Source organism: Rana temporaria, chromosome 7 (assembly GCF_905171775.1).
Source record: "Rana temporaria chromosome 7, aRanTem1.1, whole genome shotgun sequence".
Lineage (NCBI taxonomy): Eukaryota > Metazoa > Chordata > Amphibia > Anura > Ranidae > Rana > Rana temporaria.
The window spans coordinates 55764046-55791209 of record NC_053495.1 but is presented as its reverse complement, the minus strand read 5'-3'; the positions used below and the strand labels follow the sequence as shown (position 1 = coordinate 55791209).

General features: G+C 41.7%; 1 protein-coding gene across 1 annotated transcript in view; it reads right to left on the bottom strand.

The window, feature by feature from the left end:
- ELFN2 (extracellular leucine rich repeat and fibronectin type III domain containing 2) overlaps positions 1 to 27164 on the bottom strand; it is a 155075-nt gene that overhangs the window by 79931 nt on the left and 47980 nt on the right. The window lies entirely within an intron of this gene.

The following is a 27164-nucleotide window of genomic DNA, read 5'->3' as shown; positions in this document are numbered from 1 at the left end:
TAAAAAACACATTGGGCCGGATTCAGATACATGGGCGCATATTTCTGCCGGCGTAGCGCATCTCATATGCGCTACGCTGACGTAACACAGAGAGGCAAGCAGAGTATTCACAAAGCACTTGCTCCCAACGTTGCGCCAGTGTAATGTAAATTCTTCGGCGTAAGCCTAATTCAAAGTAGGTGGAAGTGGGCGTGATCCATTTAAATGAACCGTGACTCCATGCAAATGATGGGCCGAGCGAACGGTGGACGCTTTCCAATGCGCATGCTCAGAATCACGTCGGAACGAACGCCTAAGATACATCGAATCACTGCCTACGACGTGAACGCAACCTACGCCCAGCCCTATTCACGTACTACTATGTAAACTACGTAAAATACGATGGCTGTTCCCTGGTCCATACCTTAACATGACTCACACCTGCTTTATGAGGCTTAACTTTACGCCAGACGTACAATGTACGTAAACCGCGTATATTAATGCGCCTGGCACAAGTACGTTTGTGAATCGGCGTATCTCACTCATTTGCATATTAGAATTGTAAATCAATGGGAGCGCCCCTTGCGGCCAGCGTAAATATGCGCCCACGATACAACAGCGTAGGAAACTTACGTCGGTCGGATGAAGCCTATTTACAGGCGTTTCTTGCTTTCAAAGTCAGGCGCATTGATAGGACGGCCACATTGACACTTACGTGGTGTATCTCGAGATACGCCAGCGTAAGTGCTACGTGAATCCGGGCCATTGTGTCATTATATACACTATTATATAACACCATCGGACAAACCGATCGTGTGTACAGGGCTTAAGAGAACAAGGCCTTCTCCCCTTCTTTCTAGAATACAATTCTTGAGCCCAAGAAATTAAACATAGGGATGGAAGAAGGTCATTAACTATTTGCAGACTCCAACTCTGAACATCACTGAGCTTACACAAGGATTAGACTCTGGGCTCAGGTAAATAAAATGGCAGAGGAGAATGGGCAAGGCAAGTTCCAATGGTTGGGTGATGTCTTACCAAAAGATCCTGTAATGCCGCATACACGATCGGAATAGCCGATGAAAAAATTCTGTCTGACTTTTTCCATCGGAAAATTCAGACCATGTGTATGCGGCATAACTCTACCAGAAATTATTAAGGTGACACATTCTTAAATTGTAATTATATCTAATCCATTGTTACTCAGAACCAGAGTCAAACATAATAAATTCTGGCAAAGATAAAAATTGGAGGTCAACATGGCAGTGAAAAAGTTAAGGGTCTCCCTGAAACACATGGCCGCCCCCTCTGCAGACAAGCACACTCCCTCCCTCGCACCCACACAGACTAAAACAAACAGTGCATCATGTTTTCATATGGTAATGCTTCTCCATCTCCTAACGAGGCTGTTAATTAGAGCTGTGTGCAGCGCGGCAGGAGGAGGGGTTGTGGGAATGTGATTATAACGTGTTGCTGTGGGTTAATTCCAATGCAGAGAGACCTGCAGAGCATCACACTGCTCTGCGATGTGGATTACAGTGGTGGAAAGGAGGTGGGGTCGTCGTGTATGAAAGTAAGGGAGGGAGTGGGGAAAAGATGTGTCATTTGTATACGTTATGCTGAAAAGCAGCTTTCTGCTATTCTACATCCTTATACCGGGGAGGGGAGAAAGAGCAGAAAAGGGGTGCCTAATGAAGAAAAAAAATGAGGAATAGAGATAGAAATGAGAAAGGCTGAGGAGAGGAAAGCCGTCAATTAAAAGATACAAGAGGAAATGCTCGGAAAAAAAAAATTATGCAAATACACAGATAATGCAAGAGTGTAATGATAAATTAATCAATTTAGTAAGCCTATGCAAAGGCATTGAGAAAACCTGTCAACATATTTTAGTTGATGTGCAAGTCAGTGTATAGTTATCCAGGGAGCTCATATTGAGAATCGTTCATAAAACAGAGCGAAGGGCTAAATCCTGACATGTTAGAGATTACTGGAGCCCTGACTAAGTACCAAATGTTTGATAATGCCAGGAGGGTGGCCCAAATCCAGAGATGATACACATGGTCAGAGCAGGAGGTCAATATGAGAAATGTGTCAGATGACACATGAAGAGATGTGAACAAGAAAAATGGAAAAGATGCTCCTGGCACTGTTCTGAATGGAAGAATATTACGCTGCTATTACAGAGCTGCAAACAGAAGAATGGCCACATGTTCACTTCAGATGCATTTGAAAATATATGTGTTAATGCGTGTTATATTAATGTCATTCATTTTTAGATGTGTTGCGTTGCAACGTTAGAAGAGCCAATTTAATTATCATAAAACGGAAAATACAAATCACCAAATAATGCAGCACGGAAGACTTTTCCTTCAACACACTTTACTGCAATGTTCTTCAATGTGTGCTAACAACAGTAAAATCACTTAGTGAGTGTCGCTTGCTAATACAAATTTTATGGTGCAAACAAATATTGTGAAATATATATATTCAAATAGGTCCAAATAAGAGAATGTAGAAAAAATAAGCAAAAAAAAAAAGTTAAAGTGTTCAGTCCCAATTAGATAAACAGCAATCAAACTGTGAAATTGTTTTCTTTGAGCTCATACGCTTATCCCGGATGTTGCCTCCAGCTAAGTGACAGTCCCTCTGTGTGAGCCCAAATCACCTCATGTGACAAAGTACAAAATTCCCACTCACCAGATGGTGTTGATCCTAATGTCATACGACAAATAAGATCCAAATAAGGCTTCTGTGGTCTCTATAACCCACGTTTATTTTTCACCCTCTCACTGATGTCTTTTCCTCTGTGTCTGGTTGTTTCAGTGGCAGAATATAGAGGAGATAAATGAAGAAAAAACTCCTCATGGCGTTAAAATGTAAAAATGTATTGAACCGCCTTATGGGTTAACATATATAAACCCACAATATTAAAAAGTGGGCAAAAAATATTCAAAACTCTGTGCTGTGCGGTGGGGAAGAGAGTCCGCTCTAAGCCGGCGTGCATTGAACTCACACTAGGAGTTACGCACCGTGCATTCCATCTTGATGCGTTTCGTCATTATGTGATATTTTCACGTGTATTTACTACAATGTCTCATGTCCATACTGTTTGCCAGTGATTGAAATGCAGCAAAATTCATGTCAATGCCCACTTGCCGACCGCCCTATAGCAGTTTTACTGCTACAGGGTATCCGCACAGGATCGCGTATATATTTGTGATCCTGCACTTCTGGGTATCAGGCGCAAGTGCGCTGCCTGTTTGACATGGACATCTCCTATTGAATGTCCATAGTTGTGGGTCCTCTCAGGAGCCGAAAGATTATTGACATCATCACAGGGGTGTAAAGTACACCGGTGGGCTTAGGCATTATTGCAGTGCTGGATTAGCGACCCCCTGCTCCGTAACTGGTGACATGGAAGGTGGACTTAGGTGAGTGTAGCAGGTAAGGGGTTGGAAGATAGGGGTGGAAGGGAAGATTGAGAAAAATGGTTTTAGCCCAGAGTGGGGCTTTAAATGATGCAATAGGGTTGATTTAATAAAGAAGTATTTAACCTTGTAAGAGAATTTTGGTAAAAAAGTGAAAATTCACTTCTGCAAATCATACCCAATTACGTGCAAGAGAAACACAAATGATTGTGATTGAAGTCAGCAGAGCTTCACCTCATTCACAAATCTAAGGGAACACTTAATTTGTTAAGTGAAAATACTAAATTAATTTAGTCAATCAACCCCCAATAAGTCCAGTAGGAGGTAAAATACACATTAGGGTTAATTTATTAAAGGGTTACAATTATGACTTAGCTCAATGAACCCATACTCCATTCACTTATCCAATCACGAGCAAAGATTTTTATTATTCCTTTGCACACAATTGGGTGAACAAAGGTTAACTTGGACGAACAAAAAAAAATACTTCTTATAAGCTTGACAAATACCCGTACAAGATATGCCATGGCTTATAATTGTTGTGTAATGGCTAACCTGGGCTCTAATGGAAGTAAAATTGCCAGGGTACAGGTGTAAACACAATTATATTGCAGTCCACAAAAGACTTCCATGGGCTAAAATAATAGTCCTCCAACTGGCAGGGTTCCAATCACTGAGCTACTGCAGAGAAGTCACTTAAAAATCTTTTGCCTGTACTTTATATATTTAGACTGACGGAAATCTTGGGCACATTGGGTGGGATTTGCATTTTTCAAAATCTAGATTGTAAAATACTAATAAAGGCATATCTAAACCCAATAACAAAAAAGGTAATGTTTTGCAGTTTTCCAATCCTTTGATGTGCTGACTGCATTAAATTTATTTTTTAAGGCTTTTATCCTTTTTTTTTTTAACCTGGGGATCCTGCCAATTTCACACTTTCTGTCCTAAGTTGACAACATTCATTTACTGCACACAATTGTTGGCTGAAAGCGTTGTCAACCTAAGTTACTCTCCTGATTTGGAGAACAAAACACCTCCTCTCCTAATCTCCATTACATAGAGGGAATTTGTTCAGCAGTTCACAGAATATAGATGGGAAGGCTGATATCATTGTTTGAGATTTAAAGAGGAATTATAATATGGATATGTTTACATACAGTAGTTACATTGATCCAGACCAAAATGAGTGCAAAAAGAAAGCTATTCCGTCGAGCACAAGAAAGGAATCGTGGAGGTGAAAATCTTACGGCTTTCTGCAAAGAGATGAAGGTAGATCTCCGAATAATCCGAAAATGGCATGCAGAGTACAATAACCTCAGTGAACAGGTTGTTTGAATAAATGTAGATTATTGTATATATATATATATATATATATATATATATATATATATATATATATATATATATATATATATATATATATAAATATATATTGTATATGAATAAGACATCCCCTTAAAATAAGCCCCAATGTATCTTTAGGAGCCAAAATTAATATAAGAACCGGTCTGATTTACGGGGAAGCAGAGTGTATACCATACGTGGCCAATGCCCCTGGAAGTTGGAAATCAATGAAGTAGACAATGCTTCTCCAGTGATCTCCACCTGCATTCTGAACACAGGAGATCAGCCATTTGGCAAGGGCACCATTCAGGGAATGCTTTGCATTTTCTGAATGAAGGCAAAGCTTTCTCTGATTGGATGAGGTGGAGAGCGTGATGTCACCCCTTGCCTGTCCACCACGTTCAATCAGAGGACACTTTGCAGTGAACAAGAAGTTACAGGGGCACAAACATTCTGGCAAGATCAACAGGAATGTATCTGTACTTGCTATAAATGTTGGTTAAAAAAAAGAAAACTGTTTCAGCTTTCTCATCCAAAGAATGGTAAGGTGCAATAGATTAGGGTATTCTAACATATATATTATACTACTCCCCACTGAAATCAGGAGAACGCTAAAGCCTTGTTCAGTACCACCCACTGAACATTACCATTTAACTGAATGGGAGCGCCCTGCTGCAACCACCCCACAACGGCATGCATTGCACGCAATTGTAGTATTCCAGTGTAACGTTCAAGAGGTTAAATCAGGTGGTGAGGAGGTGGACATTGCCTACTCACTGCCTGTCAAATGCTCTCTGAAGAACAATACAAATGTGAACCACTCTTTAGACAGCAACACTAGTGTAAACTAGCCCTAAAAATGTTCAGTAATAACAATTCGCAAACTTATACATAATTGCAGGCTTTTTATCCTTTGCGCACTTTATTTCTCTATTGCTGTTAACTTTCATTTTAAAGGACTATATATCCCATGATATATCCTGCCTGCAAGCAGTGATTCCTATATTGACTCTGCCTCCTGAAACTCCTCCTTTCAGCACCTCTGTAGTTCAGCAGGCAGGCTCTGTGAAGTGTGTGACCAGCAGTGCTTACTCACTCCCCTGATGAAGTCACGTGACGTCACGACACGCATCGGGATTGGAGCATCGGGTACAGACACAGCCTGATGCCAGGAGACGAGCTCGGCGCTTGTGGATGTGTACATTTGATTTTATCCACTCATGTGAGTTTTTTTACTTTACCATTAAATTGTTTATTTTACGGAGTTACGCTATTGGTTCCCTCTTCCTTTCTCAATATCACTACCACTTTTTGAGTATTGATCGGCTGCCATTTGGGGTCAAGAGCGAATCTTAGTCCACACCAGGTCAACACTCTGAGGGGGATACGAGTTTGGTGCTCGTGGATTGATGCCCGCTTTCATATCTTTCAAGTGAGTGCATCATCTTGAGACCTACTACTATCCAGTTTTGGGGTCCCTCACAGTGTCACGCTATATGCATCTTATATGTTTGTGTCTATTCATGATACATATCGGCCACTGAGACCACTTCAGCAATAGATGAGAGATTGTCTGTCAGTTTCCATATGCATCCAGATCTGCGGTATTCTGCTGTTTGGCTTAAACAGCAGTGAGGTGAGCTGCTAGTGCACATATAGGTGGTCATCACTGAAGACTATATACAGCATGTTGCATCTTTGGTGGTGGTGTTTCATTCAAACACTGACTGTTGGATCATGTTATGCTGTGTTTTTTGGGACTATTATCCATGATATATGTATTTTCCTAATTGCGATCTTTAACACGTGTGTGATTTTGTTCACCATTGTTATCTCATTTGGATTTTTTTATGTATTAGTTCACATACACTGAGTTTCCATGTATTTATTATTAGCTACTAGAACACTTTGGAATGCCTACCAGTCCTTCTCACATTTCTTAACTTGATAACTTTTTAGCACTCAGTAATATGCACTAAGATAGTTATGTAGCCATATACATGTTGTAAACATTGGAACGTATTGAACTAGAAAACAGTATTAAGCCTCAAAATTAAGCAGGGGACCACTTTTTTCTGTTCTTTGTCTAGCCACATATTAGAAATAAACCGAAACATAGGTATGCTTATGTTTCATAAGAGTGCTCCTAAAAAGACAGAGAAAGTCATAAAAATGTGAAATATGAAAATGCTCGCACCAAATTGCCAGAGGAATACTTGAAACAAAAGAAAGCAGAAGCACTGGATTAGTGTTTGAATTATAGAAAACTCACCTACTATAAGTACCCTCAAAATCCAGAAACATCAGCGTGTCAAAAGATTACTTAATATGAGAAAAGATATAACTGTTGAAAATACGGTCGCATTATAATGGAAATTCTAATGGAATGGAAAGCAAATGTAGGCAGCTGTTGATGGACTAAATTCAGGAACAGTAACAAGAAAATTCTCAAAACATGAGAAGCCTATAAAAATGTACCACAGCAACAATGTTGACGGGCTATGACAGCTTATTTTACATCAATATAATTATTATGTTTGGAAAAAATATAAATAGCTGGTGCTGCCTTTGTGCTGAACGGATGTTTTAAAAATTCATTAGTCCATTTTTTTTAAATAAACCTATTGATCTGGGCAGATGTGTCACAAGACCCTGTGTTGCTCTTCCTGTTGGAATCCAAGGCATTACAGGTATATCCCACTTTTAAGTACACAATGGGGTTTATTTACTAAAGCTGGAAAGCGCAAAATCACGCTCACTTCTTCATAGAAACCAATGAGCTTCTAACTCCAGCTTGTTCAATTAAGCCTGGTAATAAAACCTGAAAGCTCATTGGGCCATATTCTCTAATACTTTACGCCTGCGTATCAGCAGATACGCAGACGTAAGTCCGATCCTATGTTTAAGTGTATTCTCAAACTGAGATACACTTAAACATGCCTAAGATACGATGGCCTGCGCCGTTGTATCTTAGGCTGCAATATTTACGCTGACCGATAGGTGGCGGTCAGCGTATAATATGCAAATGACTAGTCACGCCGATTCTCTAACCTACGCTTGCCCGCCGTAGTGTTTTAACGTCGTTTCCGTAAGCGATACGCGGCGTAAAGATAAAGATGCCCCCTAGGTGGCGTACTCAATGTTAAGTATGGCCGTCGATCCCGCGTCGAAATTTGAAAATTTAACGTTGTTTGCGTAAGTCGTCCGTGAATGGCGCTGGACGCCATTTACGTTACAGTCAAAACAAATGACGTCCGTGAGACGTCATTTAACGCAATGCACGTCGGGTAATTTACCCGACGGAGCATGCGCATTACGATCGGCGCGGGAGCGCGCCTAATTTAAATGATCCACGCCCCCTACCAGGATCATTTGAATTAGGAGGGCTTGCGCGGATGGACTTTACGCGACGCCGCCGCAAGTTTACAGGTAAGTGGTTTGGGAATCAGGCACTTGCCACTTAAACTTGCGGCGGCGTAACGTAAAGGACATACGTTCCGCCGCCTCAGATATTTTAGAATATGCCCCATTGTTTTTTATGCAGAAGTGAGCCTGATTTTGCGCTTTCCAGCTTAAGTAAATAAACCCGATTGTGTACTTAAAAGTGGGGTATACCTGTACAGGTTGAGAGATATACCACTTATGCCGCGTACACACGACCGTTTCTCATGACGAGAAAAATGCCATTTCTTAAATTGGTCGTTAAAAACGGTCGTGTGTAGGCTCCAGAGCATTTTTCTCGACGAGAAAAATGGCCATTAAAAATTTAGAACATGCTCTATTTTTTCTCGTTGGTTTTCACATTGTCGTTTTTCTCGTCGTTAAAAACGGTCGCGTGTACGCTTTAACGGAAAAAAAGACCTGCATGCTTAGAAGCAGGTTATGAGAAGGGAAATTTGCATAATCAGCCCAAAGGGTGGCGCCATTCAAATTGGAACTTACCCTTTATAGTGCCGTCGTATGTGTTGTACGTCACTGCGCTTTGTTCGAGCATTTTTTTTCACGATCGTGTGCATGCAAGGCAAGCTTGACAAGAATCACTTTGTGAAAAACATCGTTTTTTTCTATGCCATGAAAAATGGTCGTGTGTACGCGACTTAAGTCCAATTGAACCTTCAGATTAAATTAGCTTAATATGGTCCAGATTTGCAAAGTCTTACCTTTTTTTCATGTACACATATTCGCCAGCACACCAAGGATCATTGAAAAAACGTCCAAAAATTTAATGCATAATAGCGATCCAAAAAGCAAAGTTTCGAGGTCACGCAGGACCTCTTCGTCAGGCTTTTTTTCAGTCTGCCTCTTTGCTTCCTCTCAATTTAACATGCGTTGAATAGTTCTTATGGGTGGTTTTCGAAGGTTTCCTAAGTAAAGCTGGTCATACACTGTTTAAAATATGTTTAGTGGGAGGCCCAGTCAACTGATTTGCGCCTGACATCCTTTGAGTGAAAAATTGAGGGAGTAAAACATTTTTGGAGGCTACTCAAACTGCCTACAAGGTCTCCTCTAAATAGAAAGGAGCAACAACTCTACCCTACAATGTCTCCTCTCTATATAAAGTAGGCTTTGCATGCATGACAGCAAACTTCTGGAAAGTTTATACAAGACATCCCAAGTTAAGTTAAAAAACACTTCAAAAAGCTACCTATGCACACAGTGTGGGGCAGATCAACAGAGAGAGTACGCCGGCGTATCTACTGATACGCCGGCGTACTTTCAAATTTCCCGCGTCGTATCTTTAGTTTGAATCCTCAAACCAAGATACGACGGCATCTGGGTTAGATCCGACAGGCGTACGGCTTCGTACGCCTTCGGATCTTAGATGCAATACTTCTGCGTCCGCTGGGTGGAGTTTGCGTCGTTTTCCGCGTCGGGTATGCAAATTAGCTATTTCCGACTATCCACGAACGTACGCGCGGCCGTCGCATTCTTTTACGTCGTCTGTAGGCGGCTTTTTCCGGCGTATAGTTAAAGATGGTGTTTTGCAGCGTATAGTTAGACTTGCCATGTTAAGTATGGCTGTCGTTCCCGCGTTTAATTTGAATTTTTTTTTTTTTCGTAACTCGTCCGTGAATCGGGATGGACGTAATTCATGTCTATGTTAAAAAAACGTACATCCTAGCGACGTCATTTAGCGCAATGCACGGCGGGAAATTTAGGGACAGCGCATGCGCCGTTCATTCGGCGCGGGGACGCGCTTTATTTAAATGAAACAGGCCCCCTAATTGCCGATTTGACCTCCGCCGCCAGAGATAGACTACGCCGCCGTAACTTACGGTGCAAAATCTTTAAGGATTCGAAGATAACACAAGTAATTTACGGCGGCTTAGCGTATCTCTGATACGCTGCGCCGGGGCAGATTTTTATGGATCTGCCCCTAAATGTGTATTTATATGTATGTATTGTTCAGATAATACATTTTTACTTCTGCCTAAATGGGTAATACGTAGCAGTATTGCTTCATATTTTCTGTCTGAGAAGAATCAAATTATTAAGAAATTTAAGATTTCAGAAATAAGAATAATAATAAATAATAATAATGAAAACACTAAGCAATGAACTAGTAGTAGCCTGTTTTTAACCTGTCAACTGTTATCAACTGTCACACTGAACTCCCCTAGAGTTGATTAAATCTGGTACTGCAAATCAGAACTTGTAGCAGAGTAGGCTGTTTCACTCCTAACATGAATTTGGTCAAACCCTTGATCTAAGTTTCATATGAACTAGTTCATTCAGTGAACTGGTCACCTCAGCCATTGAAGAGCAGAATCTAACAAGCCCAGGACCCTATAGATATTCTGTTTTTAATGTTGTGAAAGACTTTGAGGCAAGAATCCACATCCCTGTTATGTCATTGACCTAACAAGGATATTGCATACTTCCTTTAAAGCCAGGGACATTCTTCTCACTTCCCAAAGCCCCCCCCCCCCACCACCACCACCACCACCACCACATTCATAGATACAAGACTCTATTTTTGTTTACAAGCTAAAACACTGTCCCTCAGTGGTGTATACAGGTTTTGTGCTGCCCTAGGCCTGACTAAACTTGTGTACCCTCTAATTTAAATATGGCCCACCCCTTCCTGTCAAGACCACACCCAATTTTTGATTAAGACCCGCCCTGAAATTTTCGAGTGGGGACACTAGTCCTGAGGGCCTGGGGGGAATGGATTCCCTTAATTTGCAAAGATTTCCTCTCACTTCCTGTTTGGCTATGGGGCAGGAAGTGAAGGGGAATCTTTGCAATGGGACAGGTATGGTAAAAAATAAACTAACAGGGGCTATAACCCTCCCTTACTCTATCCAGAATGAAAAAAAAAGTGTTGCCTATAGTTCTACTTTAAGCACAAATTTCTGATAATTTTATGGAGAGGGCTAATGGAGAGGACTAAGAAGATATAACCATGCCAATGGTGCAGCAGAAAACATATAGCACAGTGAGGAAGGTTTGTGGTCCAGGATGATAGGACAGTCAAAATTAGAAGCAGCGCCCCACTCCACAGTTGCGGAATGCTGGCCACCCGCATACCGGAAGCAGTGCAGCTGCTTTATGGGGGCACTAGACTAATTGTTTCTCTCAGCCCAGTCTGCTCCATAAGACTGGCACTACGCTATCAGTGTAGCGCAAGCTGACAGGGACTCTTTCCGTGCTGCACCCCTGCAAAGTGCTGCCCAGGGCCTTGTTGGCCTAGGCCAGGATACAGCGCTGCCTCTGCTTACTACATTCTGTCCCAACTTACATACCAAAATTTTACATGACCTATATAACTATTCAATGATGATACGTATAGTATTTTTGTAAAAGATTTACAGGGGAAGGAATGTGTGTGGCAAATGGAAGACATGCAACCAGCTTGGTCGCACTTTGGCACGCTTTCTCAGTTTTAGCTCACGTCCCCACTCAGCTTTACTGTCTTCTTTTTACAGGTTTACTCCTATCTTCCCCATTAGCTTAGCTTCCCAGTATTTTGGCTACTTTCTATTAGGTGAGTCATTTTCTTTGTGAGTTGGATAGCTCAAACTGCTAAAGCATGGTGTTAATAAAAGCAGGCCATATTTCTGCATGGGATAGGTTGTTTTTTTTTGCAAATCATCTTTCTTCAAACTGCATTCCTAAAAAATTGTCTCAAAAATTGCCTACCCAAGCATTTACTTACCGTACAGTTTGATGCAAAATAGATTAAATGATTTATAAATAAATTGGCTTCCCTGAGAAACATTTTCACAGTAGGATAGCTAAAGTGTGGAAAACCCCATCCCTAAATAGAGCTGATATGAAATGTAGAATATTTTGGACGCTGATCAATGATACGTTGCCTGCAGTTCTCAGCAAAATCATGCATAGATTTAAAAATAAACGTAGGCAACCTAGATTGTTTATAACATTTCCTTCGACTTTGAAAACACCTTTTTACTATTTCTCTAGTTTACACATTCTGTGGTCCCTCCAGTAGACCTTGGATATGAGAGAGTAGTCTGTCCTGTCTTACCGCTTGTGTCCTCTTTTTATTCTTTTTTTAGACTTAATTTCTGATTTCTTGCTCCATTCTTTACACTAATTCTCTACAGTAGTCTATTTTGAACACTGAACATTTATTAGAATTGTACTTGTCATTGCACTGGGATGATTTGTAACAGGATCGTAACATTGTTGGCTGATTTTATACCTTACGTATTGCCCACCCTTAAGTATAATATTTCTAGGGATAGTGCAGAATATTTGTCATCCCTAAACAAGAAGTACTCTGTTAAACTCTGGGCAACCCCCCTCTCCCACCCTCTGCCCCCCCCCATCCCTGCCCATCATTTACTAAATTAATTGTAAAAAATCTTTATCCTTTTTTTTGCTTAAGAATTTTGGCACAAAAATGTTGAGTCTGTAGGAGGAAATCAAGCTTGCTGGAAAAAAATTCAAATTCCGAACAATGCAGTCTGAACCTACATTGGCTCTTCTACTATCTATTCAGTGTATTCATTGGATACCAGAACACCTGCTGATAAATTATTTGTTTGTCTATCTGTTTTGTTTAAAAGGGATTGGAAATTGCCAAAGTGTTTCCAACAGATTACCAACTTGCGGTATGCAGGTACACAGCAGGGTTCCCCACATGCCTGCTGCTACTGCAAGTCTTAATATCCAATAGTGTGAGTCATTAATCAGTATGTTGGTTTACCAACAGCCAATCAGATGTCACGTAGCACATAGTTAATTTGGTTCCTAACAGGAGTCATGTTTTCTAAGTGATATCAGTATTATGCATAAAACCTGGTGAGCCCTTTCTAAATAGCATTGCTATGGGGGGGGGGGGGGCATGGTGTTTGACTGGTTTAAAAGTATTTCTTGAATAAAGATTTTTATAACATAATATATGCTACTGTTAATGTTTATCCTGGCTGATTTTCTATGTTATTTATGTATTCATTTAAAAAAGAAACTGCTCTTGGTACTCAAATTAAACCACACTAAGGCCCCTTTCGGATGAAAACGGGACATACATTGGTCCCTATGTGATTGCGGGTGTCAGCGGATGAACATCCGCTGACACCCGTAATCACCCGCCTCCGCAAAGATCCGATTTTGGGGACGGAAGAAAAAAAAAATTTCTTCCATCTGCGGATCGGATAAACACGGACACACGGTCCGTGTTCATCCGATCCCCCCATAGGGGAGAGCGGAGAAAAGACAGGGCGGTCCCTGCACAGTATGCGGGGACCGCCCTGTCAGCCGGTGGCTCAGCGGGGATTTTACGGAGCGATCCCCGCTGAGCTGACGGACACACGGAGGTGGATCATTACTGATCCGCCCTGTCTGAAAGGGCCCTAAGTGAACCCATATAAGTAAACAAGTAAATAAAAAATGTAACGGAAGTGTATAGCAGAGCAACACAAACAATACAAGTGTTATAAGAATGCTATACAAAAACTGTTGCACTGCATATAAATCTCAGTGTTAGCAAATCATCAACTAATTAGATCCATAATCCTATCAAACCTGTTAAAATGTCACCAGTACAAAAATAACACCACATGTGAACTGTTTAAAATAAGACCCCTTTTCACTCTGAGGCATTTTTTAGGTGATAAAAGGCAAAAAATAGCGCCTGTAAAGCTCCTGAAAAATACCTCCCCTGCAGCCCCAGTGTGAGAGCCCATGTGCTTTCACACTGGGGCGCTGCGCTGGCAGGATGTTAAAAAAAGTCCTGCATGCTTCATCTTTGGGGCAGTCCACTGTCCCTGCACATTGAACTGAATGGGCTACACTCCCGAAACGCCTATGTAACAAGCCCCTGCTTGCTCCGTTCCACTCTCCCGACACTCCTCTGCTACTATTGGATCAGTTTGCAGATCGCAACGTCTGATGGTTCGGGATTCAAAGTACAGCTATGTGCCATTCAAATCCATTTGTGATAGCTCAGAACAAACACCAGGCAGGCTGTATGTAAGTTCAAACAGGAAACCCTTTATTGGATAGACACACACTTTTATACATAGCAGTTTGAACCCCCTGCCCCCACAACCACTTTGCTATTGGTCAATTGTAAAGTACATTGTAGTTCTCAATTAGGTCCTCTTGGCCATGCAAATGAGGACTTGAAACAGGGTCAGCAAGGATTGGTCCAATAGCTTGAATAGGAGGGCTGATATGTGTAATGGCACAGAAGCCCCAGGGGGTAATTAAAGTACATAAACAGTTAAACACAGAACAATGCTTTTCTTCCAGACCATGGAGCCGTCTAAGGGGGGGGTTAGCCTTAAGACATGGCAGAAGACCCACCACTGTGTAACAGATTCAAAGGAGAAATACTTCAGTATTCCAAGGTTCATGACAGCCTGCAAAGCGATTCGGCAGCGTCGCTTTTAGGGTGCATTTAACCCTTTCTTCAGCCTCTAGCGGGGGTTAAAAACATCCCGCTAATGGCCGAATGGCGCCACTAAAACGACAGTAAAGTGCTGCTAAATTTACTACTAACGTGGCCTATGGCTCAGTGTGAAAGGGCTCTCAGTCCTTTAGTGCAATAAATCCTATAAAGTGCCTTGGTGCATCCCTCCACCTTGTTACAGACAGCCTCTTATCAAAATCCAAGACCTTAAGTTATAGGTTGTCTAAACTGACAGAGTTATGTGTCCCTTCTCCACTACGGCGGTATTACAGCCACCAAGAAAAACTGATGACAATATCTATAGACTGCATATCTACCCACAAAATGATTGGTGCAATGCACATGTCAGTACAGATAACCAGCACCGTTGTTACCAGCTCCAGCGCACACGATATTGTCAGCATAGGCTCCACCCCAATGTGCATTTCATCTGAACAGACTTTCCCAAGGGTACTTATTTACTGCTGTCAATTTACGCAGCACTTTACATATATTGTACATTCCTATCAGTACCTGCCCTCAAAGTATATGCAGTAAACCATCCACACGGAAGTAGACATGTTCAGTTGTACATAGCTGTGAATGCAGCTGTGTCAATAAGAATCAACAATAGTTTGACTTTTTGACATTACTGACCTATGACATTTATAGTACCGTGCTGTCATCTAGAGTTTGCAAGCAGAAATGCTTCCCTCATAGAAATTGATGTAGGAAGAAAGTGTGAAGAGCTAACAGCCAGTGGGATAGGGCTACACACTTTCCAGTTAGAAGAACTGCACCAATGCTGAACTGAGCTTTACTAGTAAACAACGCTTCAACTTCAGTACGTGAGAGGCTGCCCAAATCAAGAGCCAGTTTTCATGTGATCACTTAATGCGGGGAGTCCTGTTTGTTTAGGAAATCGAGGACCAGCTATAATGGAAGCTAAGTGATATTTGTATCTTGATTGCATACAGACTATTGCCAAGGTTCATTTTTAGGAAAGAATAGAGTGTGCATGTATGCTTACTTGCAGCACTCTGTGGGGTTGATTTACTAAAACTGGAGAGTTCAAAATCTGGTGCAGCTCTGCATAGAAACCAAACAGCTTCCATTTTTTTTGTCAAAGCTTAATTGAACAAGCTTAAGTTAGAAGCTAATTGGCTACCATGCACAGCTGCACCAGACTTTGCATTCCCCTGGTTTAGCAATCAACCCCAGTATGTCTTGTTTTGCTAACTGTAAGCAGTTTGCATACACACCATTCTTGTTTAGTAAAAACACATTTATATATAATACTGGGATTGTTTCTTTGGGTTTACTGGAAGAATTAGACAAAAATAAAAAGCTAAATTCCTTATCATTTTGTAAAATATTACCCTATTATAATTGCCGTGCTTTTCAAAGATTTCTGAACAAGTCAATTGCATGTGTGTTATGAATCATGGCATTGCACTTCTTCAGTAAAGACCGGATCACATTGGAATTGTGGTACCATGTGGCCTTGTGGCTGCAAACGTGCTGCTGCTTTTGCGAGATGCGTTTGGGGTGCCATGATCAAATAATGGCACCCCTTGCATGTCTTGCAAGAGCCCCGCGTTCCGGTGTCAATGTCCCTTAACTACTTGCCGACCAGACGCCGCAGTTATACAGCGGCAGGTCAGCTCGGCTGTGCGAGATCACGTAACTATACATCATCTCGCGTTTCAGCCAATAGGGGCGCGCGCACCGCCGGAGTTGCGGGCGCACGCCCCCCACTCGCCCCTGGTGCCGACGCGCGTGCCCAGCGGTGATCACCGCCGGGCACCTGTGATCGCTTGTTACAGAGCGAGAACCGGGAGCTGTGTGTGTAAACACACAGCTCCCGGTCCTGTCAGGGGGAGAAATGACGGATCGTCTGTTCATACAATGTATGAACAGCGATCAGTCATTTCCCCTAGTCAGCCCCACCCCCCTTCAGTTAGAACACACACGGGGAACATACTTAACCCCTTCCTCGCCCCCTAGTGTTAACCCCTTCCCTGCCAGTGGCATTTTATAGTAATCACTGCATTTTTATAGCACTAATCGCTATAAAAATGCCAATGGTCCCAAAAATTTGTCAAAAGTGTGCTAAGTGTCCGCCATAAGGTCGCAGTACGGATAAAAATCGCTGATCGCTGCCATTACTAGTAAAGAAAAATATTAATAAAAATGCCATAAAACTATCCCCTATTTTGTAAACGCTATAAATTTTGCGCAAACCAATCAATAAACGCTTCTTGCGATTTTGTTTACGAAAAATATGTAGAAGAATAGGTTTCGGCCTAAACTGTGGAAACATTTTTTTTTTATATATATATTTTTGGGGATATTTATTATAGCAAAGAGTAAAAAATATTCATTTTTTTTCAAAATTGACGCTCTATTTTTGTAGTGCAAAAAATAAAAACCGCAGAGGTGATCAAATACCACCAAAATAAAGCTCTATTTGTGGGAAAAATAGGACGCCAATTTTGTTTGGGAGCCACGTTGCACGACTGCGCAATTGTCAGTTAAAGTGACGCAGTGCCGAATCGCAAAAAGGGGCCCGGTCATTGACCAGCAATATGGTCCGGGGCTGAAGTGGTTAAAGCCAGTTCAGCGGGTTTTGAAACCACACATAATTCTCTATTATCAAAGATTTTGATGACAATATTTACATTTCTGGGGCAGTACATACCTTGTTTGCTGCCAGCCTCACAAATATATTCAGCATCACGGAGGTGTGGGCCTTCTTCTGTCGCATAGTTACACAAATGTTCACACTTCCCATCCTGTTCTTGTGCAATCAACATGCCTTGACATATGCCATGATGAATAAAAAAAAGGGACTACCCATGTGGACATACAGTAAATAGCTGTATGTCCCTTACAATCATTAGAACTGAAAAAAACTGCTGGGTTAAGCTGCAAAACATCTTCAGCATTACAGAACAAGTCCAGTTAATGTTGCTAACTACTTTTCTAATAGTTATACAAAGACCAGAATAAATGAGTACCTTTACAATCTAACTGACAGACTTTGCTAAGTAAAAGGTGATTGGCAGGCAAATGATTGTAAATTTTAAACTCATGTAATTATTATTCAATTGTTTTTCCAAACTAAGGGTATTTAATAGCTAAAATTAGTTCTCAGAAAAGCACAGACTATATAAATAATTTAGATTAAAAGATTAATGTCAGAAGTGACAGATGTCATCAAACTAGATGAAAGGATCAATATCAAGAAATAAAAGTGAAATTGAGTCTTACATGCTTGAACAATTCCTTCAATTTAAAACTTTCAATTCCCAATTGGAGCACTACTGATATAAACCATAATGGATATCTTCACACAATGCACCTGGGTGACTGCAGTCCTCGCTGAACACTACAAAGACTTTCTAAATCATGAGGGAAAATCCTATAGAAGGTCACTTACAACAATACATTGTGAGTTATTCTATTCAAGTTTTACAGAACAGGTAATATAAAGATCATTCAAACATATGCACTTTTGAATTTTTTATTTATTTTTGATCATTCATAATGAAAAGTTCAGAAATCTGTTTCAGTTTTTTCTAGGCTCAAGCAAACTGCAGTTTTTGTAAATACTGTGTATTAAAATCTGCCTGTATTAAAGTCCAACTTTGGGCAAAACAAGAACCCCATCTCTGGCCAAGCAAAGGACATTCCAAAGGCCAGCACAAACTCTGTGACAAATATCTTGCGGGTGAGCCTGGGTTCTTCAGATTTAAGAATCACTGAGGCGTCCTCCCAGGCATATGATTTGTTCTCTGCCATGTCATGGACCAATATGAGGAGGGAAGCCAGATTAACATCCTTGCTGTCGAAGATGTCCTTCCTGATGCCGGCTGGGACTAGTTGCGTAGGGAAGATGGTAGTGCTGATCTCTGGCATACCTGCAGGTGGAGGCGCCCAGGACAGAAACCGTGACTGTGTCTGGGAGGGCTGTGACTGGGCAAACTTCCAGGACTCCCAGTCTAGCATTGGAGACTGCTGTGGACTGTGTGGTCACCATGGAGTGGAGCTGGGCGATAGTCGAGGAGATTGACTGCCGGGATTGCCTGCTGGGTTTCGGGCTCGGCTGCCACTAGTGGTGGGAAGAGTAGCCTAAAGAGCTTGGCTTTCCTGGTTGTGACGAGGAAGGGAATGCCCCTACGTCGCAGCTCAGCTGTGAGTTTGGGGATTGTCCAAGCCCTGAAAGACTGAACGCTGCTGCGCTCTGAACCCATGGAGGCTGACAGAGGGGGAGAGGTAAAATCTTTGCTGCCGGCCAGCGACATAGCTCTAGCTATAAGACAAGGAGAGGGGGAATGCATATGTTAAGATGAAGTAGGAAGGTAGGAAGGTAGGAAGGGACAGAGGAATTGCGTACAGAAATTAGACAAGAAAAAAAACGAGCATAGAAAAAGGAACAACAGGAGCAGTGAAGAAGCCGGTTTGCGTTCTGAAGCGTTGAATGCTGTTAGGGGAAATTTAAAAAAAAAAGAGAGTGTGGCAACCAAAGTGAGCCAGGAGGTGACTGGCTAGGTCACTGATAACTCGGGTGCACATCTGTGCTGAGCACAAACCTTTGGACCAGAGCCCCAGGGCGTACTGGAGCGAGAAGCTGAAGTCTGGCACGGCCTAAGTAGGAATGTTGCGTTCTGTAGTTTGTGACATGTGCTTGGCCTGCTAACGCTTGCACTGCCAGCAAGCTTAACATTTAGCGACCTTGTCTGCATAGCTGTTCAAAAACAGAGTGTAATGCGAAGAACCGTGTGACAGTAACTAACGTTCCAATGAGCTGTCCAAATTGTGTATATTAAGTGAACGTAGCGAAAGGATGCTGCAAGGGTGATGTGAGGGTGCCATAGTTGCCCTCAATGCCCTAATTGCAAAGTCCTGGTTGAGATCGAGAACTCAGTCGACCGGGAACCTGTTGTAAAGGTGACATAGAAGTCCAGTTTTAACCTGAGTTAAAATGAGTTTTGATCATAACCGATCGCTAATTGTGATTCTGAGTGTGTGGCAGTGAATGAATCATGCTGACTTGTGCCGGATTTAATGAAGTTGCATATCGTCTATGCTTGTGAGTATGTGTGAGCGTACGAATGGATTGACTGGGTACCGACTGGTAGCTTGTGCTAAGTGCCTCACGGAGGGGGCGGAGCTGCCGGAAGCCGTGTGACAAAATGGAATTGTGCTGTGTCGTGCCAAGGACTCGAGTCGTTATGCCACTGATGCAACTAGACTCAAATCGGGCTGTAGAGTGTATGAACTGAGTCCATTCGAAAACGTGGTGCCGCCGACCCGACTGGATTCAAAACGGCCTGTGGAGTGTACAAAGGGACCCAATTTGAATCGTTGTGCCGCTGGCGCGACTGGACTCAAAACGGTCTGGGGTATACAAATGAATGGTACGTTGATTGAGTAAAGTCTGAGCTTGGGAACATACGAACTATGTGTAAGTCTAAATGTGGGTGGGAAACAACAATGCAGAGGGAAGGCATGAGCCTACGATGACGGCAATTACAAAATGGGGAACATGATAAATTAAAACAACGCGTGACACAAGAAAGGTTTAAGAATCCTACCTGCGACAGTGAGCAAGAAGCAATTGAAGAAAACCACGAACGACGAACCGCAACACACTAAAATTCGAATACACAGACTCACGGACACGAGGTGAGCTGGCGGAGTCGGCCTGGTGACGTAATACTGTGCACTGTAAGTGGTCTTCTTATATAGCCCCCAGACCCCTCCCATAAATTCAGGCCACCATACTGGCCTTCTTATATGTATATACTTTATATAGGCATTTTGTATAGTTACATTATTGTGACATGAATTAAGTTTGCAATACTAAGGGCCACAGATGGGTTATAGTGCACAATTAGCAATATATGGCTGCTGCCTTTTGATATAGTGTTTAGTAGACGTATTCAAAGCTCAGTTAGTTACTTTTTTAAGCAGCAGATGTAACAATATGTACAGTCAGATACAAATATTTTTACACAGATGGCATGCTTTGGTAAAAGTGATGATTACTATGAATCTAGAAGTTTGCTTACTGTTGCAGGTGTATATACTGTCTGTAACGTTTTTTAATGCATATATCATTTTTTTTAATCCCGCAATTGTCCAAAAAACCCACCTATATAATAAGATGCAAAATCCTTTTTTTAATGCTACACATAAAAATCATATCTGTATATACAAAGGGTTGTTATAAGAGAATGTTATAATGGAAGAGAGGTTGAAGAAAAAATACAGATGATCCTTGACTTACATAATGTTCAATTCTGCAAATTGTGCACCAAACTGAATTGGGCTTATGTTCTGTAAATCTAATAAAAAAGAAAGTGCACATCTGGTCACTTGACAGTGGACAGGCAGCCAACTAGATACATTAGAACCTGACACAGCACTTTTGTTTCCTGCTCCCTTTAGTGCAGGCATTTCAAGCTGGTGTGTTTTGGGCAGCATGTGGCCCTTTTGTTCCTTCTTTGTTTGGCGCAGGGAGAAAGACTGACCATTATTCTTTACAGTATCATGTGAAGCAGTGCACAATCCGCCAGGTCTTGGGAGGATGTAGGCTGGAACGAGAAGCCGCAAAAGTCTTGAGTTTAAAGGTCTGTGTTTACACACTGTATAATTTACATGAGAATGGTAAAAGGGAATATAGGGCTTTGTTTCACTCAACAAAAACAAAGTACCTGTCAATTTCTGTTTAAAAAAAAAAAAAAAAAAAAGAAGTAATCTGTTATTTAGAGAAGAGTAATAATTACGTATTTGGCTGCTGGCTCTCTAGTAAAGCTACACCCAACAGCAGTAACATCAGCATCCAACAGTTCCAGGTGTGTCAGATGCCTGTATCGCCCTCTGTATGCTGTGGTTCCGCCTGCTGGCTGCTATGTCACTAGTGTGCCCCTGCAGTGATGCAGCGGCCAGGAGGTAGAACAACAGGACGTGGCGGCGTACGCAGGTATCAAACAACCCAGTTTATGCAGGATGCTGAAGATTTCAGGATCAGCTGTGACCCTGCAAGGGAGCAAAGACTGCAGTTAATAGTGACAGGCCTGGTCAATTATATTACTCTTATTTTACAACCTGCAAAATGTGTAATACACCTTTAAAATTCCATGCACACAACAAAATACAAAACTGCACATACAGGAACTGTCATACAATATCTCACAAAAGTGAGTTCACCCCTCACAATTTTTGTAAATATTTTATTATACCTTTTCGTTTGACAACACTGAAGAAATTACACTTTGCTACAATGTAAAGTAGTGAGTGTACAGATTGTATAACAGTGTACATTTGCTGTCCCCTCAAAATAACTCAACACACAGCCATTAATGTCTAAACAGCTGGCAACAAAAGTGAGTACACCCCTAAGTGAAAATGTCCAAATTGGGTCCAAAGTGTCAATATTTTGTGTGGCCACCATTATTTTCCAGCACTGCCTCAACCCTCTTGGGCATGGAATTTACCAGAGCATCACAGGTTGCCAACTGAGTCCTCTTCCACTCCTCCATGACGACATCACGGAGCTGGTGGATGTTAGAGAGCCTGCGCTCCTCCACCTTACATTTAAGGATGCCCCACAGATGCTCAATAGTGTTTAGGTCTGGAGATATGCTTGGCCAGTCCATCACCTTTACGGTCAGCTTCTTTGTAAGGCCACTGGTCGCCTTTGAGGTGTGTTTGGGGGTCGTTATCATATTGGAATACTGCCCTGTGGCCCAGTCTCCGAATGGAGAGGATCATTCTCTGCTTCAGTATGTCACAGTACATGTTGGCGTTCATGGTTCCCTCAATTAACTGTAGCTCCCCAGTGCCGGCAGCACTCATGCAGCTCCAGACCATGACACTCCCACCACCATGCTTGACTGCAGGCAAAACACACTTGTCTTTTTACTCCTCACCTGGTTGCCGCCATACACGCTTGACACAATCTGAACCAAACAAGTTTATCTTGGTCTCATCAGACCACAGGACATGGTTCCAGTAATCCAGTAAATGTCCTTAGTCTGCTTGTCATGCAGGCATTATCATTAGACAAGGCTTCCTTCTGGGACGACAGCCATGCAGACCATTTTAATGCAGTGTGCAGCATATGGTTTAAGCACTGACAGGCTGACCCCCCACTCCTTCAACCTCTGCAGCAATGCTGGCAGCACTCATACATCTATACCCCAAAGACAACCTCTGGATATGATGCTAAGCACATGCACTCAATTTCTTTGGTCGACCATGGTGAGGCCTGTTCTGAGTGGAACCTGTCTTGTTAAATCACTGTAGGGTCTTGGCCACCATGCTGCTGCTCAGTTTCAGGGTCTTGGCAATCTTCTTATAGCCTAGGCCATCTTTATGTAGAGCAACGATTCTTTTTTACAGATCCTCAGAGAGTTTTTTGCCATGAGGTGCCATGAGGTGCCATGTTGAGCTTTCAGTGACCAGTATGAGAGAGTGAGAGCCATAACACCAAATTTAACACACCTGCTCCCTATTCACACCTGAGACCTTGTAACACTTATGAGTCACATGACGTCGGGGAGGGCCAATGGCTAATTTGGCCCAATTTAGACATTTTCACTTAGGGTGTACTCACTTTTGTTGCCAGTAGTTTAGACATTAATGGCTGTGTGTTGAGTTATTTTAAAGGGGGACAGGAAATGTACACTGTTATCCACTTAAGACCCGGACCATTATGCAGGTTAAGGACATTGCCCCTTTTTGCGATTTGGCACTGCATCGCTTTAACTGACAATTGCGTGGTCGTGCAACGTAGCTCCCAAACAAAATTGGCGTCCTTTTTTTTTCCACAAATAGAGCTTTCTTTTGGTGGTATTTGATCACGTATGCGGTTTTTATTTTTTGCGCTATAAAAAAAAATAGAGCGACAATTTTGAAAAAAAAAACAATATTTTTTACTTTTTGCTATAATAAATATCCCCCAAAAATATATAAGAAAACTATTTTTTTTTCTCAGTTTAGGCCGATACGTATTCTTCTACCTATTTTTGGTAAAAATAATCGAAATAAGCGTTTATCGATTGATTTGTGCAACATTGATAGTGACCCCACGGCTGGGCCTTAAAGAGACACGTACAGGTACGTGATTGTGCCCAGCCGTGCCATTCTGCCGACGTATATCGTCGGTAGCGAGTCCTTAAGTGGTTATACAAGCTGTACACTCACTACTTTACATTGTAGAAAAGTACCATTTCTTCAGTGTTGTCTCATGAAAAGATATAATAAAATATTTACAAAAATGTGAGGGGTATACTCACTTTTGTGAGATACTGTATCTGACAAAGTATTTGTTATTTTGTTCATCCTGTTTTGTGATCCAGAAACAGAAAAAGCTAAGTTTTGGAACTCCCTTTGACCTCCCTGTGAACTACACTGCAGATTATAGCCGGTCAAGGACCCACTTCAGCCTGTGATTAAACAAGGAAAGTGCAGCAGCACACATATAAGGTCGTCATTCTCCTCACTATGTTCTCCCAGGAAACTTACACTGTTAGATTGACAGGACTGTGCAAAAACATCTGATTCTTTCCTACTTAAACTGGCTTCACAGTAGCAGAATTTGGTTCAATATTTTTTATTGTATGAACATTGTAGGTTTGTTCATTTCTAATCATTAGTGGGGTAAAATCAATGTTTCTTTTTGACCACAGTGATGAGAAAATTCGAAGGAGCGGGATGGAAACATTTTCTCAAATGTACAAATTTCTAACAGTATATGGTTTTCCTTTTTGTAAAGTCAATTTCTTCCAAAATGTAATGTTAAAAGCAAAGTAAATCTTGAATTACTTTTGAAAGACATTTGAATGTACTGAGTGAAAGACCTCATACACACGACCAGTTTCCTCGGCAGAATCCATCAAGAAACTTGGTGGGAGAGCTTTTCTGGAGGAAACTGGTCGTGTGTACATTTTTCATCAAGGAAACTGCTAACTGTTATGTCTCTATACCCTGTAAACAGTCATTTCAGCAAAAACATTTTTTTTTATTTACAACTCCTTTAAGCTTTGACAAAAAAAAATGGAAGCTAATGTAACATAAAATAGTCCTATGGATTTATGATAGGTGCTTATTACCAATCAAAAAGTAGTGTGCCCCTTATTCTGAGGATGCATGCATGTTTTCCTCTTTCAGCAAACCATGTTGCCCCATATTTTGTGTCCACAAGCATGTGCTCTTTATCGGTCTAACTCCAGTTTCTCACATTTTGGGAATCCACAGTGCCCCTCATCAATCTGTCACCCCTCATTCTGTACCTCTGTAGTACTCTTTATCAATCAGACTACACTGGTCCTCAACCTGTGCTTCAACATTGACTCTTATGCTCCCACTTTCAACCCCCCCCCCTTTATTTATTTTCAAATTAACTACATATTACCCAACAGGCCTAAGTCAACCCCAGCCCTGGTGAACATCCACACTGTAACCTGCAGAAACTATCTGATGCATACAGACCTGACAAGGCAAGTTGAAGGCAGAATTTGGACGCGGCATTATTGATGAAGTAGGGGCTGTTCACTTTGCCAAGTGAATGTGTTAATCACCCAATTATTAAACAAGTTTGGTTAATAGAAGTGAAAGCTTCACATTACTTACTAAGCTAAGTGAACATTCTCTTTACTGAGTGAATATTGTATGACTTTAATAAAGCTTGCCCAATGGGTGACTTATAACTTTTAGTGACCCTGAAGTTGCACAAGGCTTTTCTGTCAAATAATATATATATATATATATATTTTTTTTCATTCATCATTCATAAATTATTAAATAGCAGATATTTTATTTCAGTGAATCAAATAACACCAATTTAATGTCGGTTTAAATAACAAAATAGGCCTTCAATTCTGCCACTGTATTTAAAGTTGTTTTTACACCCACACTGCAGTTCCCATTCTAAATTAATATTGACTATTACTTTGTACTTTCTTACCCTGTAAGTATGGCGTTGCATGTAATTCTCTCTTCTACTCCAATGATCCTGTGCTGGGTGGCTGGGCAAGCAATTACCAGGCCAGAGTACTGTAACGTAGGGGCAGCGGATGGCTCCTCTATAATGAGTATGGTTAAAGGGGTTGTAAAGGTATTTCCCCCCCCCCCCCTAAATAGCTTCCTTTACCTTAGTGCAGTCCTCCTTCACTTACCTCATCCTTTGATTTTCTTTTAAATGTCCTTATTTCTGAGAAATCCTCACTTCCTGTTCTTCTGTCTGTAACTCCACGCAGTAATGCAAGGCTTTCTCCCTGGTGTGGAGAAAGCCTCTTGATTTGGGAGGGGGCGAGCAGGAGTGTCAGGATGCCCACTAACACACAGCTCCTTTCTCTATCTGCAAAGTAGAGAGCGTCCTGACTTGCCTGCTCGCCCCCTCCCCCCTCAAGAGTCTTTCTCCACACCAGGCAGAAAGCCTTGCATTACTGTGTGTAGTTACAGACAGAAGAACAGGAAGTGAGGATTTCTCAGAAGAAATAAGGACATTTAAAAGCAAAATCGAAGGATGAGGTAAGTGAAGGAGGACTGCACTAAGGTAAAGGAAGCTATTTAGGGAAAAAAATATTTTACCTTTTCTACCCCTTTAAGCTCTGACCCTGATTGACTAGAAACAAACATAAGGTAACTGCAAGCAGCTATGCAGGGAATGTGTAACTTTGCCCTGAAAAAAGAAGGTTTGGGTTTGTTTTAAAGGTGGGGTAAAGTCTTTTCAATTAACATTTATGCAGAGGAAAAGAAAAATACAAATAATAATGCTAATATTACACTTTAGTATACAGGATAATTTGCAATAAGAGCAAGGCGTAGAATGCCACTTGCTGTCCAGATCAGCATAAACAGTTACAATGCAACGTAAACTGCAACAGTGAGCAGAAATAAGAGTTGAACTATAAACCATTGGAGCTATACTGTCAGAGTGCACTGATGGCAGCTATGCTAGGCCTAAAACTGTCTGGTAAGCACTTGTTAGTATTTGAGAGGTCAAGACTGGGTATAGGGAGACAGAGGGGATTTTCAGGCAGGTTAAGGTATGCCTTCTGCCAGCCATCATTGGGGCCCTTTAAGAAATGTCGGTGCTCTAAAAAAACTGTGCTGATAAACCTGCATGCAGTTATACAGTAGGGGTAGTAAAGTCTTTGCCCTGATGCAATGTAGATGATGGGTAGGTCCCGCGTAAAGGTGACAGTACAGAATAGCAGTGGTCTAGAGTTGGTAGGGTTGTAATATAAAACTTGTATAAATACAGTATGAGCAGGGTGTACTTGTTGTCCTGCTCTTAGCAACTCAATCTCTGCCAGCAGTTTACCAGCCCCAAAGGCACAGCTGCAGGTGTCCGCACCAAAAGGGGGCCCCTCAGTCTCTCCCTAAAGCCTCCAGAGAACAACAGTGGACCAGATGATGGACGAATGTACCAATCTCATTGTGGTCATGGCATGGGTGATGCTGGTGTGGCCGATGATGTGTTTCAGAAAATGTTCTCACTCACTGTCGCAAGATCAGGTCTCCTCTGGTCA